A 16,765-nucleotide genomic window follows, 5' to 3' on the forward strand; every position below is an offset into this window, starting at 1 on the left:
ATTGATGGCACCGACAAGGTAGGGTTCCTTGGCCTCCCCATCTTCAGGGCTTCTGGGATGGAAACAGTGTTGAGGACGGGAGATTCTCAGTCTGTTGTGGAATCAAAGTAGGGCAAGGACTCCCCAGCAGCTGAGGGCCTTTCTCTTTCTGTTATGATCTTTCTGGGTCTGGTGGTCCTAGGAGGAGCTCTTACTCCTAGGAGCTCTTACTCCCTAAGGCCCACTACCCTGTTACTATAGCCAGATTTATTGTCATACCAGGGAATGAGCTTGTCAAAGTGGTCATTGAGGGCGACCCCAACCCCAACACTGAAGATGGGAGAATGGGTTTCACTGTTAAGTTTGCAGGAGATGACCTGGTCCTCAGTGTAGCCCAGGATGCTCTCTAGGGGGCCCTCTGATGTCTGCTTCTTCAGGGCATTTTTGGCCGCTCTCTCTAGATGGCAGGTTTGATCCATGACCAACATATTGTGGGTGGAGACACAGAAGATGAGAAAGTGAGCTTCTCACTCAGTTTTCGGATGATATTGTCCACAGCCGTGGCAGTGCCAATAGCAGCAGGAATAAGGTTCTGGGTAGCCCCACAGCCATCATGACACAGCTGCCCAGAGGGGCCGTCCATGGCCTTCTGGGTGGCAGTGATGGCACAGATGTTGGCAATGAGTCCCTCCATGATGCTGAAGTTTTCTTGGCTAAACTCGGCCAGCAGGGACAAGCAGGTGGGGGTACAGGAGGCATTGTCACACTTCTTATTGTCCATGCCCACCACAAAGAAAGGGCATAAGCACAAGGGGCAGAGATGGTGACTCCTTCCAGTGAGCCTCAGCCTTCTCCAAGGTAGTGAAGACACCAGTGGACTCCACAGCATATCCAGCCTCAGCATCACTCCATTTGACTTTCAAAGGATCTCACTCCTGGAAGATGGAAATGGGTCTTCCACTGATGACAAACTTCCTATTCTCAGGCTTGACTGTGTCCTGGGTAGAGGTCAATGAAGGAGTCACTAATGGTGACAATATCTACAGTGCCAGAGTTAAAAGCAGCCTTTGTGACCAGGTGTTTAATACGGCAAGTCCATTTACTCTGACTTTCACCATCAGGTCTGAGGGACATGCTGGCATGTGTAAGAAAGTACGGCTCTCTGTTGAATGGGAAGGAGCAAAGAGCCTCTAATTAAGCCTTTTATAACTATCTATTTATTCAGTCTTTTTTAAATGATTTTTATTTTTTTCCATTATAGTTGGTTTACAGTGTATTTATTCAGTCATAATTAAGCCTTTTTCTCAAATGTGGTTCTGAATTAGAAATGCAAATTTTTTGACCATGCATGTGGAAGTTCCCAGGCCAGGGACTGAACCCATACCACAGCAGTGACCTGAGCCACTTCAGTGGCAATGCAGGATCCTTAACCCGCTGTGCCACAAGAGAACTCTTAGAAATGCAAATTTGAAATCCTATTCTAGACCTAATAAATTCAAAATCGAAGGCTAAGGGAGAGACCACAATCCATGGCATATGGAGGTTCCCAGGCTAGGGATCAAATCGGAGCTGCAGCTGGGGGCCTACACCAGGGCCACAGCAATGCCAGAGTCGTGTCTGCAACCTACACCACAGCTCACAGCAACACTGGATCCTTAACCCTCTGAATAGGGCCAGGGATTGAACCTTCGTCCTCATGGATACTAGTCAGGTTTTTTCCACTGAGCACAACAGAACTCTTTAAAAACAAAACAAAACAAACAAACAAACAAACAACCTTCCAGGTGCTTCTGAGGCTTGCTCAAGTTTGAGGAGCACTATTGTAAATAAACCAATATCACAGTCTGTTTCCATGGGATCTACTCACACCTTCAAAGTTAGAGGTCTTTTCAGGTGCTTTACCAAAGAAAGGGACCCTTATGATACAGCCTCATGCTGGAGACCCTCTACCTATACTCTAACCTGTTTGTCAACAGAAACTGGGGCGTTGAAGTTTTAGTGAGGCAATTAAGTTCAGGTTCTGGAATTCTACCCAGCTAGAATTCTAACTCCACCAGCTGCAAACTATATGACCTCAGCGAAGTAATTTTTCCTTCATTAGCCCTGTTTTCTGATCTGCACCCAGGGGTATAGAAGAGTATACACCTCACAACAAATGGTTACTGAGATTCTTCTGTGTACTAGACATTGTAGGCCCTGTTCCAGGTGCCAGGGAAATAGTGGCAGAGCCAGACAAAGACCACCTCTCCTGGAGCCTCCATTCCACTGGGAGACACGGACAATAAACACAGAAAAAAAGGAAAGAAAGAATTGCAGGGAGGGATGAATCCCAAGGAGAATATAAAACAGAATATTGAGAGAGGATAGAGAAAGCTTCCTGTAAAAGGCCAGGAAAGGCCTCTCTGAGAAGGTGAGGAAAGACAGGAAGAGAAGGGGAGTGGGAGGAAATAGGGACAGAGAAGGGGGCAGGATCCACTGTAGCACCATCCTCCATTGTAGAGTGTGGGTTTCTCACTGCAGTGGGAGCCATTCCTTCTTGCTAACCAAGCCCTGTGCCATTCCCTAAATATCAGGTGCATCGTTCATAACCTGGTCTCACTCTTTCCTCCTCTCCGTCTTCCTCCTCTTCCTCCTCTTATTTCTCTTGTTCATCCTCTTTCTCACTCTCAACACCAAACACCTATAAATATAGCTCAGGTTGTAGGAATACAAAGGGGATGTTTTAAGGATAAAATCTATCTGGAGAAATAGAACATACACTTAAAGAGACTATTTCGGGTCTCTCTGACAAGTGAATGGAATAGTCAGAAATGCACCCTGGGAGAGAGAGCTCATGAATTTGGACTCTTAGCCTAGAAGGGGCCCATGGGACTTCCAAGTTACAGTAGTACTGAGTGAGCCCATTGCCTAGGTTAATGGGCTTTTTAATCACTGGGCCAGATTGATAGAGAGGAAAAAAAATTAAATTTGCATGCAATTCATTTCTGGCTGACTTTGTGAACATCTTAGCTCCAGTCAAAGGTTTTGAAACAGACATCGCATTTTGTGCTGCTGCGTCAACTATGAAAAAATGGAAGTTCATAAAGGATCAAGCGCCCCCACAAAGAACCTTTTCAGTTGCAAATCAAGGAGTTCCCGTTGTGGCGCAGTGGAAACAAATCCAACTAATATCCATGAGGATGCAGGTTTGATCCCTGGCCTCATTCAGCAGGTTAAGGATCCAGGATTTGCCATGAGCTGTGGTGTAGGTTGCAGATGCAGCTCCTATCTGGCATTGCTGTGGCTGTGGTGCAGGCTGGCAGCTAGAGCTCCAGTTTGACCAGCATATGGAACTTCCATATGCTCCTGGTGTGGCCCTAAAAAAAAAAAAGAAAAAGAGAAAAAAAAAGTTGCAAATCAACATTTCAGTCCTCCTTTGTGAATCTCAAGTTGATCAAGAATTTTCAAAGCCAAGATACAGGGCTGCTGCAAATGAAAATATTACTGGATAATTGCTGATTGTAATAGATAAGGCAGGTCAAGGTAAGAGGAGATATATTTGCTTGATTTTTAAACCATCTGTACAAGCATTCTGGGGTAACTTCTTTTTCTGGCCATGCCCGTGCCATACAGAAGTTTCTGGGCCAGCGACTGAACCCGCGCCCTAGCAGCGACAATGCCAAATCCTTAACCGCTAGGCCACCAGGGAACTCCACGAGGTAACTTTCATTGAGGTAGAATTTACATATAGAAAAGTATATAAATTATACTCGGGTGTATTTTTCCAAGTGAACATACCTAGGTCACCAGCCCCCAGATCAAGATGAACAACATTCTCAACACCGCAAAGCTTCCACTGTGCGGCTTCCTAGACAAAAACTCTCCCTCATGCCTTTACTCTCTGCAAAGGTTACCGGTACACTGAGTTCTGGACCATTTTACCTCTTTTTGAGCTTCCTTTCAAAGGGATCAAACAGTATGCACTTCCTTTGTGTCTGGATTCCTTTGCTTAATTTTACATCCAGGACATTCATTCGTGTTATGTGTGTAGCAGTAATTGGATAGAATGCATAGATGTACTGAACTCCACTGATAATACAAATCTCATGTTATGAATATACCACCATTTACTTAAGCATCTGCCCTAGATAGATATTCAGGTTATTTCCAGTTTTTTGACTGTTGTAAAAATGCTGCTTTGAACATATGTATGCATTCCCACTGGTTTATGCCTGGGAACAGAATTACAAGGTAGCCCTAAGCATATGTTCAGTTTTAGGAGATACTGCCAAGCCGTTTTCCGAAGTGCCTCTACCAATTTACTAGCAATGTCTGATTATTCCAGCTGCTCCACATTCTCTTCCTCAACTCGATACTGTAAATTTTTAAATTTTAGCCATTCTGGTGAGAAGGGAATGATAGCTCATTGTTTTAATTTCCACCAATAATGTTAACAAGCACTTCTCATAACTGGTGGTTCATTTGGATACTCCTTTTCATAAGGTGCATACTCAAACCTGTAGAATATTTAAAAAATTGGATTCTTATTTACTTACTAACTTAGAAGAGTTCTTTATATATTCTGGATATGAATCCAGATGTATATAGTACACATACCATCTCTCACTCTTTGGCTTGCCGTCGCATTTTATAAATGGAATCTTTTTTCGTGAACTGAGGTTTTTAACTTTAAGGAAGTACAATTTATCAATCTTTTATCTTTGGTTAGTGCTTTTGTGTCTAGTGTAAGCTATCTTTGCCTATTCCACAGTCATGAAGACTCTTTTGTTAGCTTCCTGAAATGTTATTATATTACCTTTCAATGTTGTCTTACCTATCAAAGGTCTAAAATTCCTCTGGAATTAATTTTGGGGCACAGTGTGGAGTAAAGTCAAGGCTTCTTTCTTATCATATGTATAATCAATTATCCAGCACCACCCAACTGAAAAAAAATTTTTTTTTTCTCTATTATGTTGCAATGGCATGCTTGTCAGAAATTCAAGGGCAATACGAATCCTCCTGGTTTTTGAAAGTTCGATTTATGCCACTTCCCTTCTGTTAAGGATTCATGTTAGCACCTGTTTTCGCTAACATAAAAAGAAATCCAAAGAGGGTAAGGAAGGGGAAAAGCAAAAATAGCTTTCAGCATTGGTTTTACAACAACCGTCACAGAGGCAGCTCGCACCCCAAGCAGGGAGAGGGACCGCCAAGCTCTTTCCCCAGGAACTACACTCAGCAGCATCTCAGCATCAAGCCACCAGTGACTTTGAACTGTGCCTCTGAGCACCTGCGCTTTATCTCCATTTATTTTGTGCACTCCTTAGCAGGATGTGTCCCAGGGTAGTTGCTTCTTTGCTTACAAATTACAAAGATAATTTCAGCTTACAAACGTTTCATTCATTGGCATCTTTGTTACATGTAATTTCAGTTTATAGACCGTTTCATTGGAACGCTCTTGAGGCTCTGGACCTAAACTTTCTATTTTCTTCAAGTGTTTGTCTATCCATGATTCATTAACACCCTGTTTTAAGTCATATTGCTTTAGAATGATTTTTATATCAGGCTGGGTTAGTCTCTCCATTTGTTCTTCTTTGTGTGTGTGTGTTTGTTTTCTTTTTAGGGCTACACCTGTGGCATATAGAGGTTCCCAGGCTAGGGGGCGATTCGGAGCTGCAGCTGCCGGCCTACACCACAGCCACAGCAACATGGAATCCAAGCCGCATCTGTGACCTATGCCACAGCTTGCGGCAACACCGGATCCTCAACCCACTGAGTGAGGCCAGGGATCAAAGCTACATCCTCACAGCCACTATGTTGGGTTCTTAACCCACTGAGCTACAACAGGAACTCTCTATAGTGATTTTTATATCAGGTAGTGTTAGTCCTTCCATTTGTGCTTCTTCAAGTCTGCCTTGGCTATTCTTGGCTTAAATCTATCCATAAAAATTTTAGAACCAGTCTGTCCATTTCTACAAAAAAAAAACCTTAAGGACATTTTGATTGGGGTTAGATTAAATCCATAAATCAATTTAGGCAAAATTGACATCTTTTTTGTCTTCCACTTAATAAACATGATATATTCTCCCTCCTCTTGAGGTCTTCTCTTGGTAATGTTTTGTGATTTTCTATGTAGAAGTCAGACACATCTTTCTATGCGCTCTCTCAAATATCTGATATTTTAATGCTGTTTTATATTGTTTAATAATACTTTCCAGTAGTTCACCTCTAGTATGCAGAAACACCCTAATTTTTTTTAATATATAGACTCTGTATCCAGCAACTTTGCTGAATTCCCCTAATTCTAATAGTTTATCCATAGATTTCTTTCATTCTTTCTTTCTTTTTTTTTTGGCCACACCCACAGCATATGGGAGTTCTTAAACTAGGGGTTGGATTGGAGCTGCAGCTGAGGACTGTGTCACAGCCACAGCCACACTTGATCTTTAACCCACTGAGCAAGGCCTGGGGTTGAACCCACATCCTCAGAGAGACTGTGTCGTGTCCTTAACCTGCTAAGCCACAACAGACACTCCTTCGTGTTTTTTTTTTTTAACTGAAGTATATTTACAATGTTGTGTTTATGGGAAGATTTTTAAGTTATTCACGCCTTCAGTTTCTTCTGGGTTGCAGACTGCTTCCCTTTTGGTAAGTTATGTATTTAAGAAAAATGCCAGTTTTATCGAGATATTCCATTTATTGGCATACATCTGTTCATAGTATCTCCTGTTATCTTAGTATGTTTAGGATCTATAAGTAATTTTTCACTTTTATTCCTGGTTGTTGGTATTTTGTGCTTTTTATTCTTGATTAGTTCTGACAGAAGTTACCAATTTTTCAAAGGACCAAGTCTTAAAAATTTTTTCTATGGTATATTTGTTTTCTGTTTCCTTCATTTCTGCTCTCATCTATATCATTTCTTTCCTTCTACTTTCTTTGGATTTAATTTGCTCTCCTTTTCTCTAGGTTCTTGTTCGATCATTGCTTTAGGCTTTCTTCTTTACTAATATATGCACATAAGGCTATAAATTTCCCTCTAACCATGCACCTTAGGTACATGTCAAAAGTTGTGATATATGTGCTGTATTTTCACTATTGTCTTAGTTCCAACAAGGAGCATAGATTCAGTGGCTTATAAATAACTAAAATTCATTTCTAACAGTTCTGGAGACTGAGAAGTCCAAGATCAAGGTGTCAGCATCGTTGGGTTGTGGTAAGGTCTCTCTTCTGGGTTGCTGACTGCTGACTTCTATTCTCACATGGTAGAAAAAAGATCAAATTAGCTCTCTGGCCTGTTTGAAGGGCATTAATCCCATTCATTAGGGCTCCATTCTCATAACCTGAGCACTTCCCAAAGGCATCACCTCCAATTACCATCACAGTGGAGATCAGACTTCAATATGATGAATTTTGGGGAGACATAAATATTCAATCTAAACAACTATCATTTAGTTCAAAATGTTTTTTGTTTTTGTTTTTTGTCTTTTTCTTGAGCCACTCCTGTGGCATATGGAGGTTCCCAGGCTAGGGGGCCAATCCGAGCTATAGCCACCAGCCTATGCCAGAGCCACAGCAATGCGGGATCAGAGCCATGTCTGCAACCCACACCACAGCTCACAGCAATGCCAGATCCTTAACCCACGGAGGCAGGCCAGGGATCTAACCCACAACCTCATGGTTCCTAGTCGGATTCGTTAACCACTGCGCCACGACGGGAACTCCTAATTCAAAATGTTTTATATCTTTTGTTGTAACCTGTTCCTGACCCATAGGTTATTTATTTACCTTTTAAAAATTTTTTTATTTTCTGCAAGAGTTTTTATTTATTAATTTAATTACTGTTAATTCTTTTTTTTTTTTTATAATTTTTTTATTTTCCCACCGTACAGCAAGGGGGTCAGGTTATCCTTACATGTATACATTACAATTACATTTTTCCCCCAGCCTTTCTTCTGTTGCAACATGAGTATCTAGACAAAGTTCTCAATGCTATTCAGCAGGATCTCCTTGTAAATCTATTCTAAGTTGTGTCTGATAAGCCCAACTCCCGATCCCTCCCACTCCCTCCCCTTCCCATCAGGCAGCCACAAGTCTCTTCTCCAAGTCCATGATTTTCTTTTCTGAGGAGATGTTCATTTGTGCTGGATATTAGATTCCAGTTATAAGTGATATCATATGGTATTTGTCTTTGTCTTTCTGGCTTATTTCACTCAGTCCTTTTTTTTTTTTTTTTTAATGATGAGTTGAGAGAGAAGACAGCCACTACCTGAGGAGGCTATAGGAATGCGTGTTCTCAGGCAAAGATTAGAGCAAAATGAAAAAGGAGGTTGAGAATTCGGGGAACAGTCAGAAGAATAAGGTTTCAGAAACCTGAGCAGGGTTGGAGAAGAGGTCCAGGAGCAGACTGAGAGCCTTATGGGGTAAGAGGCTGGAATCACGGAAGAACCAGGAGGCTCCCACTTCTGACCATAGGCATAGGGGTGAGATTGGAGTGGTGGACCCTGTTAAAACTGTAAACATCTGGTGGTGAGATGGGCTTGAATCAGTAGAGAACATGGAGCCTGGAACGCACCTGAAGCTTCATCTCTGCTACCTGCTTAAACACTTAAGCACTTCCAGCTCTGAGGACACGCCACCTCTTCAGAGACAGAAGAAAATAGTCCCTGGAGTTAGGGGTGTTTTGACTGGGGGATAATCTAGTCAAAATTTTATTAACTTCTAGCTTAATTCTACTAAATGAGAGAAATCTGTATAATTTTAATTCTTTGAACTTGAAGAGACTTGGCAACATGTGATTCATTTTTTAGAAATATTTTATGTATACCATAAAAGTTTGGGTATTTTGCAGGTATTGGACATAGTGTTCTTTTTATGCCAATTCATTTGTTTCCCAATTATATTGTTAAATTACAATTATATTGTTTATATCTAATTATATTGTTTATATCTAATTTGATTTATCCAATTATTTATCTGATTATTTTATCAGTTCCTGAGAGAATTATAATAAAATTTCCTCTTACATAGATTTGTTTGTCTTTCTCATTCTGTCAATTTTCATTTACATATTTTGAGGCCGTGTTATAAAGTAAATAAATTGGATTATATCTTCCTGTTGAATTGGTCATTTTTTCAACTTATGAAATGTCCCTCTTTATCTCTAGAAATAGTTTTGCTTTAAAATCTGCTTTATCTGATATTAGTAGGGCTACCCTAGATTTATTTTAGTTAGTGTTGCATAGTATATCTTTTTTCATCATTATTTTTCAATCTTTCTATATCCTTGTAATTAAAGTGCACTTCTTTTTTTGATCATCATATTTTTTTTTCTTTTTAGGGCCACACCTATGGTGTATGGAAGCTCCCAGGTTAGGGATTAAATGGGAGCCATAGCTGCCAGCCTATGCCACAGCCACAGTGATGCCAGATCCAAGTACACCACAGCTTGTGGCAACACCAGATCCTTAACCCACTGAGGGAGGCCAGCAATCAAACCCGCATCCCCACAAATACTAGTTGGGCTTTTAACCCACTGAGCTACAATGGGAACTCCTGAGCATCATATTAATTGTTTTCTTTGACTTCAGACTGAAATCTTTGTACTTTAATTAGAATGTTTAATCCATTTACATTTAATATAATTACTGACAAATATGAATATGGGTGTTTTCTTGAATCTGTTGTGTGAGGCCTTTAAGAAACTGATAAAATAATCAGAACTAAGAAGTTCTCAGCCATTATTTCTCTCTCTCTTTTTAGGGCCGCATCTGCAGCATATGTAAGTTCCTGGGCCAGGGGTCAAATTGGAGCTGCAGCTGCTGGCCTATGCCAGCTACGCCACAGCCATAGCAATGCTGGATCCAAGCTGCAGCTTGCAGCCATCCAGATCCTTAACCCACTGAGCAAGGCCAGGGATAGAATCTGCATCCTCCTGGGATAATAGTTGAGTTCTTAGCCTGCTGAGCCACAATGGGAACTCCCATTATTTCTTTAAATATTGCTTCTGCATATTCCCTTTCTCCTCTCCTTCTAGAAATCTGACCATACATACATTAGATTTATTGCATGTTGCATATGTTTCTTATACTCTTTTCTGTATTTTCCATCCTTGTTTTTCCTTGTATTTCAATTTGAGTATTTTATACTGGTCTATCTTCTAGTTCATGATTGCTCTCTTTTGTTGCTCTTTTGTAATTTTGTCCTTTTTTTTAGTTTATAATTTCTATTTTTTTTAATGTTTCATTCTTTTGGTGAAATTCTCCATCTTTTAGTTAACTTCTTGAACATGTTAATTATATTTATTTTAAACTCCTCTGATACCTCCAATATCTGGTCACCTCTACATCTCTTTCTGTTGTCTTTTTTTTTTTTTTTTTCTCTCTGTCTCTCCTGCTTTTGGGTCATTTATTACTGTCTCTTGGAATGCTAAATGTTGATTCAATTTCAGGCACTTTGGGTGAAAAGTTGAAGATCTGGATGTCATTATCTTCCTTCAGAGAATTTTTTTTCCAGCATACAGTTAGAATTAGAGCCAAGTACCTTTGTGCAAACAGGACTTGAAATGATTAAATGCTAACTTTCAGGCTTTGGGAAGGCTGGTCTATTTCTGGCTTTCCTTAGCCCTTGGGCAGTAGTACTCAACTAGGGATGATTTTGGCTCCCCAGCAACATTTGGCAATACCTGGAGATATTTTTTATTGTTATAAGTTGAGAAGGAGCGCTGACTTCTAGTGACTAGAAACTAATACCCAGTACACATCCTAAAATGCACAAGGCAACCCCCCCTTCCCCCTAACCCCTGGCCACAGAGACTATGAAGCCCAACAAATCAATAGGGCCAAGGTTAAAAAACCATGTCCTAGGGCATAGTCCTTAAGATTCTCAACTGAAAACTGGAGTATTAACCATGGCTCCTCCTCCTTGGCAGGCCTTGAACTGCAGTTTTTGTCCCCCCAGCACTGTAAGACTGCCAGTTCTTTGTCTACCTTTATGGCCTTGCAGTAGCTCCTCTCTGTTTGGTGTTTCAGGCTTTCGTCCTGCACACAGTTTAGGCATCAGCGCATGTTTTAAGTGGAAAAAAACACTGTTGAATATTGGTATTGCCTATCCAGGAAGTTGGCGCCTGAATGCCTGGCTGCTTTGGTTGGCTTCTGACACCCTAAAAATGCTGGGGGGGTTTGTTTATTTATGATATTGGCGGTGGTTGTTATTCATGGTTTGCATTTTATGCAGCTTTTATATTTATTCTTGTTGGCATGATGATCAGGATCCAAGCTACTCTGTCATAATCAGAATTGTAAGTCTACCATGCATACATTTAACTGAGTCAGTTTAACTTCATTTTGAAAGTCTTTCAGTTAACAAAATCTCCAATGATTATTTTGATCACTAGTTGTAGAAATAAAAACATGTTTAGGTTTTATTTTCTGTCCAGATATATGATATGTGAAAAAATATATATATATATATATTTTTTTTTTATATATATATATTTTTTTTGTCTTTTGTCTTTTTGTTGTTGTTGTTGTTGCTATTTCTTGGGCCGCTCCCGCGGCATATGGAGGTTCCCAGGCTAGGGGTCGAATCAGAGCTGTAGCCACCGGCCTACGGCCTAGGCCAGAGCCACAGCAACGCGGGATCCGAGCCGCATCTGCAACCGACACCACAGCTCACGGCAATGCCGGATCGTTAACCCACTGAGCAAGGGCAGGGATCGAACCTGCAACCTCATGGTTCCTAGTCGGATTCGTTAACCACTGCGCCACGACGGGAACTCCGTATGTGAAAATATTTAAGGGATAATATACCTTCCAAATATTTGCTTACTGTAGAAAATTTAGAAAAAAATAGAAGAGGTAAAGACGAAAACTTTAAAGTATATTTTTTCCATCGCCCTGAAACAGTCCTCAACAAAGTTTGGTATAGTTTCTTTCAGCATTTCGTCTTTACATTCCTAACAATATTTTATTCAGGACTAACTCAAAGGTTTTTATTAACTTAGTTTGTATTTGTGAACAATTTTTTTTTTTTTTTGGTCTTTGCTATTTCTTTGGGCCTCTCCCACGGCATATGGAGGTTCCCAGGCTAGGGGTCGAGTCGGAGCTGTAGCCACTGGCCCACGCCAGAGCCACAGCAACCTGGGATCCAAGCCGCGTCTGCAACCTACACCACAGCTCACGGCAATGCCGGATCATTAACCCACTGAGCAAGGGCAGGGACCGAACCTGCAACCTCATGGTTCCTAGTCGGATTTGTTAACCACTGCACCACGACAGGAACTCCTGTGAACAATTTTTTTAACAATTTTATTGAAGTATAATTTATGTCCCATAATATTCACTTGCTTTAAGTGTGCAAGTCAATGACTTTTAGTAAATTTATAGTTGTATAACCATCACCACGATCCAATTTTAGAACATAACCATTGCACCAAAAAGAATGCCAATTTGCAAGAACTCCTTGTTCAAGTAGGGTGGCTTTTCTGTCTTGGTTTAGACTATAACTTTCACTTCTCTGGTGTTCTGCTGTTTCTCATGAACTCCTACAGAGGTGCTAAGGGAAGGAATAGAAGAGGGAAGTCTTTTGGAAGGGAAGGGCCAGGGACAGCCCAGTGTCTGACACCCAGAGTGGCAGACTTGGGGATGCACAGGTCAAGTCTCCCTTTAAGAGAATGCTTTATGGGGAGTGGAGGTGGCTGACAGCCCCCAGCTGTGCACGCTACCCCGGTTTCCTTCAGCCAAGGACTGACTGAGCCTGTGGAGGTGCTAGAGCCTGGGGATGTAGGACTTCTCTTAGGCAGCATTTGCTCAGGGATCCCCTGTACAGTTGCCAAAGCCTGAGGCTCTTCCCACCTAATGCTCCTTCCTTTTCTTTCTAATTCCACACATGTTAAAGCTTCCTTGTACTCTGAGGCTCTTTCTACCTTTTTTTCATTTCCTCTTCCCTTTTTCCTTCGCAGGAGACTTTCTCAATACATTTCTTGCTCATTGTGTTGGGCTGCCAAAACAAATACCAGAGACTGAGGGGCTTAAACACGAGCAACTTATTTCCTCACTGTTCTGGAGGCTGGCAGTCCAAGGTCAAATGTTGGCAGGGTTGGTTTCTCCTTGGCCTGTAGGTGGTTGTTTTCTGTGTCTAGGTCTTAATCTCCTCTTTTTGTAAGTATTCAAGTCATACCAGATTAGGGTCCACCTTAATGACCCAATTTTACCTTAATTAACTCTTCAGATGAACCTTATCTCCAAATAAAATCACATTCTGAGGCACTGGTTAGACTTCAACATGTAAATTTGAGGGGGACAAAATTCAGCCCATAACATTCAATTCTGTCTTGACCTCTGCTTATTGGATGCCGAGTTAATCTAATTGTGAAGTGTTCAAAATGACCAGTGAGGGAGTTCCCATTGTGACTCTGTGGTAATGAACCCGACTAGCATTCATGAGGATGCGGGTTTGATCCCTGGCCCTGCTCAGCAAGTTAAGGATCCAGCATTGCCATGAGCTGCGGTGTAGGTCACAGACTCTGCTTGGATCCAGCATTGCTGTGGCTGCGGTGTAGGCCAGCACCTGTAGCTCCAATTTGACCCCTAGCCTGGAATCTTTCATGTGCCATGGGTGGGGTCCTAAAAAGCAAAAAAAAAAAAAAAAAAAACTCAAATAAACAAACAAACAAAAAAAACAGTGATTCTCCTGTGCCATCCTGACTCCATAAATCCAATTGCAAAAGAATAATAAATATACAAAAACATGAAAAATATGTTCTAAATATGAAGTAAATCTCTAGTTTCTAATCCTTACTCTCAGAAATCTGTAAGAGTGATACTGTACCATGGAAAGCAGTAATCGACAAGAAAGAAAGAAACTTTTTCTTACTGGTGGCCCCTCTATGTAGAGTAGATGATCCCTCACGTCGGTATTACTTCAAGTGTGGCTGACGTGAGGAAAACTGTGGACCCATCCCTTTGCACCTCACACTCAATTCCATCACCAGCTTGGGAACACTCTCCAGCCAATATGGCAGATGCAAAGTTTAAAAAGCTTCAGTTGGCAAGAGTGTGAGTGAAAAATAAATTCCAGCAGAGTTTTGGTGATTGTGTCATTTGTTGGCTGTCATTTGAAAATCATTGGCAGTGTTTTAGGGCATATTTGCTTTAACAAATAGCAAAGATGCTTTAATTGGTGCCCTTTATTTGTCATTTTTGTCATTCGTGTCTGTGGAAAATTCCAACATCTTCCATATTTCATCATTTCTGGGGGTTTGGCTGCATGCCAGACCAGCAACTGTTTCCATAGAGAGAAATCTCTTCTGCAGCTCAGCAAACATATTGTATTGCCTGGAAGACTGCTCTCCATTAATGCTACCTGGCAAATTTTAATATGATTTTATAGGTTAGGGCTATCCGCCTCCTAACTGTTTTCTCTATCACTCCATTTTTGAAAGGTTAGTCAACATTTAATGAGTGCTCATGTATGTCAAATTCCATATGAAACAGGACTGGGTTTGCTCAAGAGTGGTAAGAAACAGACACAGTCTTTGTACACAGTTATTATTTTTTTGGAAACCAGAATTTTAAAATTAACTTCACCAGGAGGACCTGCTTGCTTCTATTTTTGTGTGTGTGTGTGTGTGGTAAAATATATACAACATAAAATTTGCCATTTTAATCATTAAAAATAAAAATTGGTCATACCCACCAATGCAGAAGTTCCTAGGCAGGGATCTAACCTGACCCACAGCAGTGACAAGGCCAAATCCTTAATAGCTAGGCCACCAGGGAACACCTAACCACTTTTAAGTGTACAGTTTTGTAGCTTAATTACATTGACAGTGTTGTGCAATCATCGCTACCATCTATTCCAAAAACTTTTCATCACCCCAAGCAGAAACTCTGTAATCATTAACCAATAACTTCCCACTTCCCTCTCCTCAGTCCTAGGCAGACACCATTCTACTTTGTCTCTATGAATTTGCTTAGTCCAGATATTTCACGTAAGAGGAATCCTTCAGTATTTTATATCGGGCTTATTTCACTTAGCATAATTTGTTTATTTTCATTTTAATTGAAGTGTAGTTGATTTACAATGTTGTGTTAATTTCTACTATACAGCAAAATGATTCCATATATATATATATATACATTTTTTTAATATTCTTTTCCATTATGGTTTAACTCAGGAATATTGACTATACTTCCCTGTGCATTTAGCATAATGTCTTCAAGGTCCAGCCATTCATGATACATGTTGGATCATGTATCAGGACTTCATTTCTTTTTATGGCTGAATAACGCTCCATTGTATGTATATATCATATTTTACTTATCCATTCATCTGTTGCTAGATATTTGGGTTGTATACATCTTTTGACCCTTGTGAATAATATAGTGACCTACACCACAGGTCATGGCAACACCAGATCCTTAACTCATTGAGCGAGGCCAGGGTTCGAACCTGTGTCCTCATGGATATTAGTCAGATTTGTTTCTGCTGAGCCACAATGGGAACTCTTTTTTTTTTTCCTTTCTTGATAATGTCCTTTTATGCATAAATATTTTTAATTTTGATGAAGTCCAATTTATCTATTTTTCTCTTTTGTTACTTGTGTTTTTGATGTCAAATCTAAGGAAATGGTGATTCACTCCTATATTTTATTTGAAGAGTTTTATAGTTTGAGATATTTATGCCCTTCATGTACTTTGAGTTAATTTATATTATATTATATATATGTTATGAGGTAGGGGTTCAACTCTATTCTTTCACACATGGCCATCCAGTTGTTCTAGTATCATTAACTGGCCTTGGCATTCTTGTGGGAAGTTACTTGGTTATAGATACATGGGTTTATTTCTGGACTTTTGATTTTATGCCACTGGTGTGTTTCTATCCTTATGTTAGCACCACATTGCTTTGAATACTGTAGCTTTGTAGTAAGTTTTGAAATCAAGAAATGTGAGTCCAGTGTGAGTCCTCCAACTTTGTTCTTTTTCAGTATCATTTTGGCTATTTGAGAGCCTTTGCATTTCTATGTGAATCTGAGGAATGGCTTTTTGATTTCTGCAAAAGACACCATTGGCATTGATAGGGATTTTGTGGGTTCTTTAGACTTGGGGAGTGTTGACATCATAATAGTATTAAATCCTCCAATCCATGAACACACCTTGTCTTTCCACTTCCTTTTGTAGTCTTTCACTTCTTTGAGCAATGTATTAGAGTTTTCAGAGGACAAGTCTTACATCTTCTTGGTTAAATTTATTCCTAAGCATTTTATTCTTTGGGGTATTACTGTAAATAGAATTTTTAAAACTCAGTCTTTTTGACTGTACAGTCTGATGCTTTAGTAAATGTATGCTGCTGTGCAAGTCCCATCACAATCTAGTTTTAGTATACTCCACCACCCCAAAGAGTTCCCTTGTATGTATTCGCAGTCAGTCCTTGCTTTCAACTCCTTATCCTGGGCAACCTCTCTTCTGTTCTCTGTCTCTGTATTTTCTTTTCTGTTCTAGACACATCACATAAGTGGATGTTTATGTTAGGGAACCACTCACTAAAACTGCCTACCTTGGTCAGGAATGATAATCGCCGCTAGAATGAGTTGTCTGACAACAAGGGACCCTGATAAGGAATGTGGTGCTGCCCTGAAAACTAAGTGGGAGGATGTGGGAGGGGCCAGTAGAAGGGAGGAGACAGCCAACCTCCCAGGATCCTTGGCGCTGGAATCCGTCTTGGTCAAGAGCCTTACATGTCACTGAGAAGGACCCTGAGTCAGATCAAGCATGGACTGAGCAACACAACTGGCCAGAGATAACCTGGA

At 40.5% G+C, this 16,765-nt stretch overlaps 1 pseudogene; it reads right to left on the reverse strand.

Annotated features, from left to right (window-relative positions):
- Window positions 1-206: 206 nt before the first annotated feature.
- LOC125136546 (glyceraldehyde-3-phosphate dehydrogenase-like) lies at window positions 207-1,097 on the reverse strand (annotated as a pseudogene).
- Between the last annotated feature and the right edge of the window lie 15,668 nt (window positions 1,098-16,765).

This window comes from Phacochoerus africanus, chromosome 9, assembly GCF_016906955.1.
Source record: "Phacochoerus africanus isolate WHEZ1 chromosome 9, ROS_Pafr_v1, whole genome shotgun sequence".
NCBI classification, from domain to species: Eukaryota; Metazoa; Chordata; class Mammalia; order Artiodactyla; family Suidae; genus Phacochoerus; species Phacochoerus africanus.